Source organism: Elgaria multicarinata, chromosome 8, assembly GCF_023053635.1.
Source record: "Elgaria multicarinata webbii isolate HBS135686 ecotype San Diego chromosome 8, rElgMul1.1.pri, whole genome shotgun sequence".
NCBI classification, from domain to species: Eukaryota; Metazoa; Chordata; class Lepidosauria; order Squamata; family Anguidae; genus Elgaria; species Elgaria multicarinata.
The window spans coordinates 3,569,725-3,581,054 of record NC_086178.1 but is presented as its reverse complement, the minus strand read 5'-3'; the positions used below and the strand labels follow the sequence as shown (position 1 = coordinate 3,581,054).

Here is an 11,330-nt window from a genome sequence, read left to right as displayed (position 1 = left end):
CCCCCGAGAACGGGAGAAGGATGGAGACACGGGCCGCGGGGGGAGGGCAGGGGGGGGCGCGGCTCCGAGGCCCGGGCGCTGCATCGCTGCCTCGGGCCGGCCGGCCGGCCTTCCTGCTCGCGGGCGGAGCGAAGGGGAAGCGGGGCGGAGGCTGCCCGCCCGCGGAGGCGTCCCCGTCCGCCCGGGCTGCCTCCTTCCCCGGCTCCGCCTCCTCCGCCGCTTCCACCGCTGCCGCCCGCCGCCCGCCGCCGCCCGAGGCTCCCGCGGGCCCTGCGCTCCGCTCCGCCCCGCTCCTGCCGCCCGGCGCAGGTATGGGAGGCCGCCGCCGCCGCCGCCGCCGCGCCCGCTCCCCTCCCTGCCGGGGGCGCGGGCCCGGCACTCCTCCGAGGGCGCAACTCCTGCCTGCAGCGGGGGCCGCGGAGGGAGGGAGGGGGGGCGGCGCGGGCAGGGCCCAGCAGTGCGCCCCCTCCCCCTCCCGCGCCCTCTGCGCGGCGCAGTGGGGAGGGGGGGGGGATTTGGGGCATCCCCCACCCCCATTGCAGGAAGCCGCGTCGTCAGCCCTCCGGGGGTGGGGTTTGGGGAGGGGGGGCAGGCACGTCTGGGGAAGAGCAGCCGCCTTTCGCCTGCGGGTGGTCCCAGCTTCAGCCTCCGTCTCCAAAATGGCCCAAAGACAAAATAGTTCAAAACCCCCAAAAAGTTCGGGAGACCAGGAGGCCATGTTGAGCGAGATGGGTCGTGTCCAGTGCTAGGCCGACTTAGAGTAGACCCATTGAAATGAATGGGACTGAAGGTAGTCAGGACTCACTTAAGTCCCACTCATTTCCGGGGGGTCTGCTTGAAGTAGGACTTAAGTTGGGTTTTACCCTCTGACTCCTCTCCAGGCAGCTTTGGATGTGTGATCGGCTGGGGGGTGGGGTGGGGGGCAGTCCTTGCCCCAGTGGGGGAGACAGGCGTCCTTTTGCACCTTCATCTCTCTCCGTGGGCTAAAGAGGAACCTCAGAAGTTGCTGTATCCTGATCCAAACCATCACCACATCTAACCCACTGTGGCAGGCACTGACTGGCAGCAGTTGGCCTTTGGGGTTTGAGGCAGCCCTGCTGGGAGAAGGCCTAGGTGCTCTCCGTTGGAGAAGCACACACCTGTGTAGCCTAGTTCAGCCCTTCCTGTCCCTTGTCACAAACACCCACAACACCCCCCCCTTCCCTCTTTATGATGCCACGACATGGGGGTTCTTTGCAAAATTGTGACACGCTCCTCTTCCCCCTGCCTCCAAACTGAGTGGAGTTCGAGAAGAATTTATTTATTTATTTATTTATTTTATTTATTACATTTATATACCGCCCCACAGCCGAAGCTCTCTGGGCGGTTTACAACCAGAAGAATTCTGGTTTTAGTTGCCCACCTTGGGTTGCAAAACTTCAAGGGGTGTGTGTGGGGGGCGAATTCACATAGCTGGCCCGTGTGTCTACCATGGTTCAGATGTGGCAGAGCTGGAAAAGGTGCAGGAAAGGGCAGTCGAAGGCGGGCAGAGCAGGTGGGTGGTGTGTTTTGCAAAAGGAGACTCAGCCAAAATGAAGGTTTGCGTGCTTCCTGGCTGTATGGAAAGGCTGGGGAAAGACAACGGGTTTTTTGAAGAGCCAGGAAGGCGGCAAGACGAAAGCATTACTGCAAACTAGTATGCCAGGTTTTAACGTTGCAAAACCTGCCAAACCTGTTTAGCAGGGATGACAGCGGCAAGAGTGTACGGGCCGTGCCATGCACAGAGATGCTTCTGTCATATAACGTGCTCCAAGGGAGAACCGTCTACAGTCTTTGCCGGCGAGGTGCCTTGTATCCTTGGGCTTCTTTTATTGAGTGGCCTCGTTCAGCTGACGCGGTTCAGGTTGTCCCACTTGGAAAATAGAACTCAAAACGTTGCCAGGTTGAAATTGTGTCTCTTTAAGTGGCCGGGAGCGAGATGCTATGTGCAAATTTATGACCAAGAAGTGCAAATGTGACCAAAATGCGCAGGTTGATGACACATCCATGTGAAAACCCCCCGAGGGGTGTTTGTTTTGAAATGTGGATTTCCAGATTGCTGTGCAGATTTCCAGGTCATAGAATCATAGAACAGTAGAGTTGGAAGGGGTCTATAAGGCCATCTAGTCCAACCCCCTGCTTATTGCAGGAATCTACCTTAAAGCATTCCTGACAGATGGTTGTTCAGCTGCCTCTTGAAGGCCTCTGGTGTGGGAGAGCCCACCACCTCCCTAGGTCGTTGCGTCCATTGCCGTACTGCTCTAACAGTCAGGAAGTTTTTCCTGATGTCCAGCCGGAATCTGGCTTCCTGTCACTTGAGCCCGTTCTTCCGTGTCCTGCACTCTGGGAGGATCGAGAAGAGATCCTGGCCCTCCTCTGTGTGACAACCGTTCAAGTATGGTGAAGGCCTATGTTGCAAAATCCATGAGCGTGAAATGTTTTCTGTGTCAAATGTGGGAGAGTCTGGGGTTATTGGCATTACGAGGTCGCACCATGGCAAGCATGAGTTGATAGGGAGCATTGGTGAAGAAGAGATTTCGTGCCGTGGCGTTGAATGCCTTTTCACCAAGGGATGGTTTATTTATTTTTTATTTATTTAAAGCATTTTTATAGCACCGCCTCACCATTTCTGGCATCGAGGCGCTTTACAATAACACATAAAACAATTCCATTAAAATTGTTCTCCAAGGTCATGCACTTTTCTTCTCACTCTTCACAAGGCACCGTCTGTGCTAGGCTTGTGCCCCAAGCATAAAGGGCAGAGGCTGCGTTTCTAAAGTGCAGCCTCTTCAGGCGATAGCTAGACCTAAGGTTTATCCCTGGATCGTCCAGGGGTCAGACCTATTCATCTAGGTGACACACAGGGGATCCATTGCTCAGGCAGGGGCGAACCCTGGATGATCCCAGGATAAACCTTAGGTCTAGCTGTGGCCTCAGAGGCCCTTGGTTGGATGTCGCAAGGCCGTTGAGATGCTTTTACATTCCAGGTAAATGATATGTGGGGGACAAGAGTGGTTCCTAGGCTTTTCTGGTCGTTTCATTCTCTAGGGCTGGCTTGTAAGTTCTTTTCGGTAGACACCCGTCTATTGCTGGCTTCTGAAGTTGGCCATAAAGTGCAAAGTCCATGGAAGGCACTGCAGTAGTAATAATGCATTTTTATACCCTGCCAGTGATGTAGATGAAGGCTGTGCAGCCTTTTTGCCTCATTCTGCAATGAGCAATAGGTTCGGGGCTGTGCCGTGCACACACTCATTCATGCACGCACACACGCTCTCTCTCTCCCTCTCCCTCTCTCTCTCTCTCTCTCTCTCACACACACACACACTCCACCCCCCCATCTCTGCACGGATGGATGGGGAGATTTAAATCTTCCCTTCTTGCACACTGAGAGCACTTCACAGGTCCTCCCCTGCCAGTCAGCTGGGTGGGGAAGACTTAAATGGTGCACTGTGCCATCTTGCCCTTTTGAAGGATGCTCCTGAGTTTTGTTGTGGGGTGGGGGCAGCGTCGTCACTGGATGCCTATGGTGGGTTCTGCAGAAGGCCTCCAGTGAATGTGGGTTGCCCATATGTTGTGTAGATCAGCTGTGGGCAACTTGTAACCTTCCAGATGTTTTGGCCTACAATTCCCAGAAGCCCTTGCTGGCATAGCCAATGGTGAGGGATCATCTGGAGAGCCACAAATTGCTTCCCAACTCCGTGATGCCTCACACTAAGATTTCTGGGAGTGCCCTGCGGCTAAAACTCTGAAGAGCCGACAGAAGACAGGTGATCACCAATAACCTTCTGGTGATGTATTTCACTGGGTGCAAGGACGGCCCAAGGAGGCAGCAGAGGTGATGGGCGGAGAAGACACATCTTTCCTAGTGTAGTGGGTGCTTTACAGAATTCCAAAAGCCACACAGATAGGTCTCTGTTCTCAAGGAGTGTACAATTTCAAGCAGAGAGGGAAAGGGAGGGAGAGCAAGTTCAAGAGCAGGAGGGGAACAGACATGTGTCCGTCAAGTCTGACAAAATATATTGCAAAACAGCTGTGTTTATTAAGGGCCTGTGTTCATAGAATCCTAGAATAGCAGAGTTGGAAGGGGCCTACAGGGCCATCGAGTCCAACCCCCTGCTCAATGCAGGAATCCACCCTAAAGCATCCCTGACAGATGGTTGTCCAGCTGCCTCTTGAAGGCCTCGAGTGTGGGAGAGCCCACAACCTCACCAGGCAACTGATTCCATTGTCGTACTGCTCTAACAGTCAGAAAGTTTTTCCTGATGTCCAGCTGGAATCTGGCTTCCTTTAACTTGAGCCCGTTATTCTGTGTTGTGGTTGCTTTATACCTCAGACCATTGTTAACAACACATGGCTTTCGGCAACCCTCATTTGTTTTGCTGCTAAGGGATTTGTGCCTTTGGCGTGTAGAACTTACCTTAGAGGCCCATTAAATTGGTGATTATTGGGCCTGTGCCGAAAATTTCTCCCACCATTTTTGGGGGACCGTTGTCATTCAATTGGATAGACAAAGTATTGGCTTTCGAAAAGAAATTCAAAGGATAAGAGCATTTCAGAGAATTTCTCATAGCTTGGTTTGGGTTTTCTTGTGCTTATGAGTGGTCCAAGAAGTGTGCACGAGTGTCCTGTCTTTCATTGCACAATCATTTCTGCAGCAGACTTTAGCCTCCTTGGCTTCCTGCACTTAAATGAAAGCCTAGGAGAAGGTATCATAAACTTATTCCTCCCACAGGGCTTTTTTAGATCAGAGATGTAAAATTTCCGGAAATTTTGAAGGCATGAAACAAAACCATTTACCCCCGTTTTTTTCTGGGGGGAAAAGTTTTTTTGGGATTTTTTTTTTAAAAAATGCAATATTAGCACTTTTTACAGATTGAAAGTCACTCAGTTACTTTAGGAACATAAAATGTTATTATGTCCAAGTTGGTTTGGCGTAAAATTGTTACGTTTGGTATATTAAAAGTACAGTGCGTTCAAACAATTATTACACATTGAATTTACTTTTTTAGATTTTTACTTTTTTTTGCTAACAAATGGAGCTACAACCTCCTGAATTGTAAGGAACACCTGAGCTATAAGGAACCTCTTTGGTTTTGCCAGTTTATGAAGAGCAGGCAAAAAGCAATAAACAAAAAACAGAAGAAACCATCAACATTAATAACAAAGAAAAATATTTACAGTGTCAAGCAGACATAAAGTCCCCATTCCCATAAAAAGAACTGAGAAAAAAGGGGGAACCAAGATTCAATGAATATGCATGAAATTTAATCAGACTCATTTTCTGAGCTATAGCCATCACTATCACTTTCAGTCTCTGCTTCAGTGGCAGTGCTGCCCCCTAGAGGCAGAAATGCCTCTTGCTTTTGCACTTGAGAGTTGTAGTCTCAGCTTGCAACCTAGGATTTGCTTGTCCTGGGTGCACAGACATTGTAATAATCTGATACTCTGCATAGTTTAGAAATCATTTGGAGAAGTAAGTATATGAACACTTGTCTTAAACATTTCATTAATCATGCTAAAATAAAACACTCCATAATCCATTTTTTTGAATTTTTCTAATCTCTCGTGGGGAAAAACCCAAAAAAGGTTTCAGGAAAAAAAACCCTATTTTTTTCCCTGTTCTGGGTTTTTTTTCTGGGCCTTCGTATCTCGACCTGAGACGCCTCTCAGTGATTAGGTAAGCACAAAAGTGCCACAAAAATAAATCATAAAATGTACGGCTATAACATGTACCCGCTTTGGGTTGACATTCAGATGTACAAATAATTTGGATATTTGATGGGCTGGCCTGCGCCCAGCTTCCCAGGGTGCCTGCTGTGTGAGCTCTCCCTAACATGTGAAGCACCGGGGGGTGGGACGGAGCACAAGAGGGGCAGCTCTTGTGCCAATCCATGTGAGCCCCCTGTCCCTTACCTGGACCCACCGTGAGCGCTCCTGGCTGTCTGGGCCTCTTCAAGGGAGTTACCATTTTAAAAATCATGACGCTCTTGAATAGGCCCGTATGGTTGCTGGTGCTTATCGCAAGTCCAGGTAAGGAGCAGGGCCCTTGCGCGGCAGGGGGTCCGGTTCACTCTGTAGCATGCCGAAACACTTCGGACCCGACTTGGGCTGAAGCAATCCACTTTGGTTCCAGACTTATTTGGTCTGAATCAGCCCACCTCGGCTTGGAATTCACATCCAGAGCGGAAATGGTGGCACAGTCCTAATAAAATGCCTTGAGAACGAGGCAAAACAAGAGAAAGCTCTTTCATGAGGGGGGAAAAAGACTTTCGGGAAATTAGAGGACATTTTTTGGCACGCCGCGCTCGCTCCACCTTTCCCCTGTCGCTAGACACAACACTTCCTCCTGCACCCCTGCACTGTGGAGGATGCAAAACGGGGACCAAAACGAGAAAGAAAAACCCTTAGGGAAAATAAAAAGAAGCTGTGCTATAACCCCTGCCAATGGTGAGCCCTAGCTGTGAGAAACTGTTGGAGAACTTCTCCTTCTGCTGGAGAAAATTGGTGAAATTGTCCTCCCCTCTGCATTTTTCTGCCCACAAATAGGGGGGAGAATTTTGTGAGGACACTTGCGCACAGCCCTTGGTTATAATCCTAGCTGATACAAGGGAGCTGTCTGCTGTCTGAAATGTTGAGTGGGGGTAGCTCTTGGCCTGGTCCACCTCCCTAAATGGCGCCCACCTGGGCTTGTCAACATTATTTCCATTGGGGAAGTTAATATTTTTGAGGTTAACTGACAGTGCGAAAAATAAGAGGAGCCATGATTGGCGCTTCCTCTTCACCCACTTTGCATGGGCGTCAGGAAGCGGCAGACCATTCTCAGCTGGGCAAAAGTGTTACCTCTCCTGAAGTTCTGATTTTTTGGTGGGGGGCAGCTACCAAATCATAGAATCATAGAATAGCAGAGTTGGAAGGGGCCTACAAGGCCATCGAGTCCAACCCCCAGCTCAATGTAGGAATCCACCCTAAAGCATCCCTGACAGGTGGTTGTCCAGCTGCCTTTTGAATGCCTCGAGTGTGGGAGAGACCACAACCTCTCTAGGTAACCAGTTCCATTGTCGTACTGCTCTAACAGTCAGGAAGTTTTTCCTGATGTCCAGCTGGAGTCTGGCTTCCTGTAACTTGAGCCCGTTATTCCGTGTCCTGCACTCTGGGAGGATCGAGAAGAGATCCTGGCCCTCCTCTGTGTGACAACCTTTTAAGTCTTTGAAGAGTGCTCTCATGTTGTCACTCCTTCAGCAAGCATCTCCACTTTTCTCTGGGGCTTTTGCCATTGAGTAGAAGATGCAGGCATTTAGCCCAGGATCAGATTTTGAACATGAAACTCACTACATAGGACTCTGACTCCAGAGAGAAACTCAGGCCATAGCTAGATGGGACTATATCCCGGCGTTCGCCCTGGGATCGTCCCTGTGCGTTCACATGACGCACAGGGCATCCAGGGAGCAGGAAGGAATGATCCCTCCTTTGGCCTGGGATATCACCCTACAGTTGTAGCCCACTTTTTCTGTGGTCTTGGTCTGATCCCGAGACCATGGAATGTGTGGCCCAGTGTTGTGGTTTGTCCTGGCTCCTCGCAAGTAACCATGAGGAGCCGGGCATGGGGTACAGAGCTCCTCAGGAGCTCTGTGCCCTTTGAGGGTGGGGTGAGAGGAGTGGGGGAAATTAGTTTTTTTTTTAAAAAAATACTTACAATTTGCGCATGAGCGCTGATGTGCTCCATCCCTAAAAAAAAAAAAAAAATCAAAATGGCGGGTACGATGTCACGTGCTGCGTGTGAACCAGGACGATGATCTCGCGATCAAAAAATCATGGGACCGCCTCCCTCCGACCTTCCTCGTCTCGCTGTGGTCTCAGATGAAACCAGTGGGGCAGCCAAACAATTTTAGACCCTGAACTTAATGGTCTTGTGTGTGTGTGTGTGTGTGTGTGTGTGTGTGTGTGTGTGTAGGGGTGGGGTGCGGTGGGGTGGGGTGCTTTTGACAGCCATGTCCATTACTTGGAATGAAGTGCAACCCTCTGTTGCAGCTATATGTAAATATGGTGGGGGTACATGTGTTGGGATTGCAAGTAGTGAGATCAGAGGAAAACGAAATGCAAATAGTACAGACAGTGACAGATCAAAATAAGCACTGCAACCGTTCTCAATAGCTGAGATTAAATTATAACATAAGCAACTTAGCAATGCTACGTTGGACAATAGTGGGACAGGAAAACATTCCCTCTTTTCAGACCCAAATGCGTTTTATGATTGTTAGCTGCCTTGAGCACCATTTTCTTGGTGGAAAGGCAACAATTGAATAACAATTGAATATCAATTGAATAAATAAGTAAGAACATAAGAACATAGGAAGTGCCTGATGCTGGATCAGACCAAGGGTCCATCTAGTCCAGCACTCTGTTCACACAGTGGCCAACCAGCCATTGGCCAGAGATGAACAAGCAGGACATGGTGCAACAGCACCCTCCCGCCCATGTTCCCCAGCAACTGGTGCACATAGGATAGCACATAGGAAAAAGCTTTTCTTTTTCCTAAAGCTTTTAAAACTTGATGTTGTGCGGACTTTATACTGTTAGTTTTACCCTACTCTGTGCCTGCTTACCCTACCCTGTGCCTGTTTGCATTCTCTTCCCCTCCTTATTGTTTTACTATGATTTTATTAGATTGTAAGCCTTGCTATTTACTGTTTTACTCTGTACAGCACCATGTACATTGATGGTGCTATATAAATAAATAAATAAATAATAATAATAATAATAATAATAATAATAATAATAATAGCACACGACCATCAGGGCTAGTAGCCATGGATAGCCTTTGCCTCCAGGAATTTATCCAACCTCCTTTTGAAGCCATCCAGATTGGTGGCCATCACGACATCTTGTGGTAGTGAGTTCCATAATTTAACTATGCGCTGTGTGAAGAAGTCCTTCCTTTTATTTGTCCTGGATCTCCCACCAATCAGCTTCATGGGATGACCCCGGGTTCTAGTATTTTTTTGGAAGTAAATTTTATTCTTCAGTTTTGGAGTCTGTCTTTGAAATCTGTTGTTCAAGAATGGCAGCCTTAAGATCAAGAGCAGAGTGTCCTTGTAGGTTGAAATGATCTCCAACTGGTTTCTGAGTATTGCCATTTCTGATGTTAGGTTTGTATCTATCTTTCCCAGAGGGATTGGCCTGTTTGTTACGGAGAAATAGTCAAATCTGTCCCTTTTGTTTTCTACAATGTTTGGATTTTCCCCCCAAGTGCATGTTTTCTTTTCTTTTTTTAAAAAAAAAATGCACAAAAATCTGTATGCATTTTCATGTACACAGAAATTTGTATACACTTTTGTATATCCAAACTTCCCCAATATACACCTCTTTTGCATGCAATTTCCCCTAATGTACGGCTTTTTCTATGCAATTTCCCCCAGTGTATGCAATTTCATTTTCACTTTTTCTAATGTACCCATTTTTGTATCCATTTTTTTGATCAGAGTTACATCACAACATTTGCAGAAGCGTGAAACGCCAGGAAGTATTATTGTTCTACTGATAGCTGTATTTGTAGGTCCAGTCAACATGTGATACTCAGTTGCATGCATTTTGCTTTAGGGTGGACTCGATGGCCTTATAGGACCCTTCCAACTCTACTATTCTGTGATTCTATGATTCTTCTTCTTGAAGTGGGCTGGCCATTCCACGATGTGGTTCATTAGGAAAGGAACTGGAAATAAAACTGTCAATATCATAATGCCGTTATACACAACTATAGTGCAACCACTCTTGGGATACTGTATAGAGTTATGGTCCTTGCATCTCCAAAAGGGTGTTGGACAATTGGGAAAGGTGCAGAAAAGGGCACCCATAATGATTAGGAGGCTAGGAGAGTTCCCATCCGAGGAAAAGTTAAAATGTGTGTTGCTGTTTAGCTGAATTGATGTTAATGGGTAACCCCATGCCTGTTCCGGAGTGCCCCAGATTTGATTCTTGCAAAGTCGGTTGTCATTATTTTCAGACAGAATCCTCTTGCAGACAGCCCAAGCGAAGTAAAACCATGTCTTCTGAGGGGAGAAGAGGTACAGGAACAGCTAGGAAAATATTTACTGGGCATGCTGGCACACGGACCTACTGGAATGACTGGTAGCACACTGAAATTCTAAAGGGGGGAAAACCCTCCGACGTCCTTCTAGTTTACAAAAGCATTTTCAATTAGTCACTTGATTCTGACTCACCTGATGCAAACAAGGTGAGTGGCTATTGTGGAGAACACCATTCCTGAATGTTTACTTCATGGCATGCGGAGGCTTCTTGGTTTGTATATTGTTGCGACAGGGAAATTTTGTGGTTCTGTATTTTAGTTGATAAGGAGCAGAGTTCCACAGTCTTTAGATCTGTTGCTGCGTCCTCTGTGATATGTAAGAACATAAGAACATAAGAACTGCCCTGATGCTGGATCAGACCAAGGGTCCATCTAGTCCAGCACTCTGTTCACACAGGGGCCAACCAACCATCGGCAAGGGATGAACAAGCAGGACATGGTACAACAGCACCCTCCCACGTGGCCATAGAAAGCAACGTTAGTTTGGGGTTGCCACTTTCCATTCTACACCTGGTTTCATCTCATGCCATCTCCCCCAATTTGAAAACCACCCCCTGGAGAAACAAATGGGAATTGTGTAGCCACAGTTGATGTCACATAATCATAGAATAGTAGAGTTGGAAGCGGGAGGGCAGCGAAGATGATCAGGGGTCTGGACACTGAAAGAGACTGAAAGAATTGGGCATGTTTAGCCTGGGGAAGAGAAGGCTGAGGAGAGACAGGATAGCACTCTTCAAATGATTGAAAGGTTGTCACACAGAGGAGGGCCAGGATCTCTTCTCGATCCTCCCAGAGTGCAGGACACGGAATAAGGGGCTCAAGTTAAAGGAAGCCAGATTCCAGCTGGACATCAGGAAAAACTTCCTGACTGTTAGAGCAGTACGACAATGGAACCAGTTACCTAGGGAGGTGGTGGGCTCTCCCACACTAGAGGCATTCAAGAGGCAGCTGGACAGCCATCTGTCAGGGATGCTTTAGGGCGGATTCCTGCATTGAGCAGGGGGTTGGACTCGATGGCTTTCGAGGCCCCTTCCAACTCTACCATTCTATGATTCTATAGGTCAGGAATTTGCCACCCTACGTCTGTGTTTCTGTTTTTGCTTTCTTTCTAACTTTGCTCCTGGTACTGGGTATCAAACTGATTGAAGCCTACTCCAGAGGCCCACACCTAGTGCTTATTGCTTGGCTTCTGGTCCAGGTGGACTACTACCGTGAGCCCGTTTGGCTT

The 11,330-nt window shown here is 48.3% G+C and overlaps 1 protein-coding gene across 2 annotated transcripts in view; it reads left to right on the top strand.

The window, feature by feature from the left end:
* The first annotated feature begins 236 nt into the window (after positions 1 to 236).
* The window catches only part of LPP (LIM domain containing preferred translocation partner in lipoma), a 378,416-nt gene continuing 367,322 nt past the window's right edge, over positions 237 to 11,330 (top strand). For both annotated transcript variants that reach the window (XM_063131781.1, XM_063131780.1), the window contains exon 1: positions 237 to 309. The gene's annotated coding sequence lies outside the window, so the exon portion shown is untranslated. The remainder of the gene's footprint in view (positions 310 to 11,330) is intronic.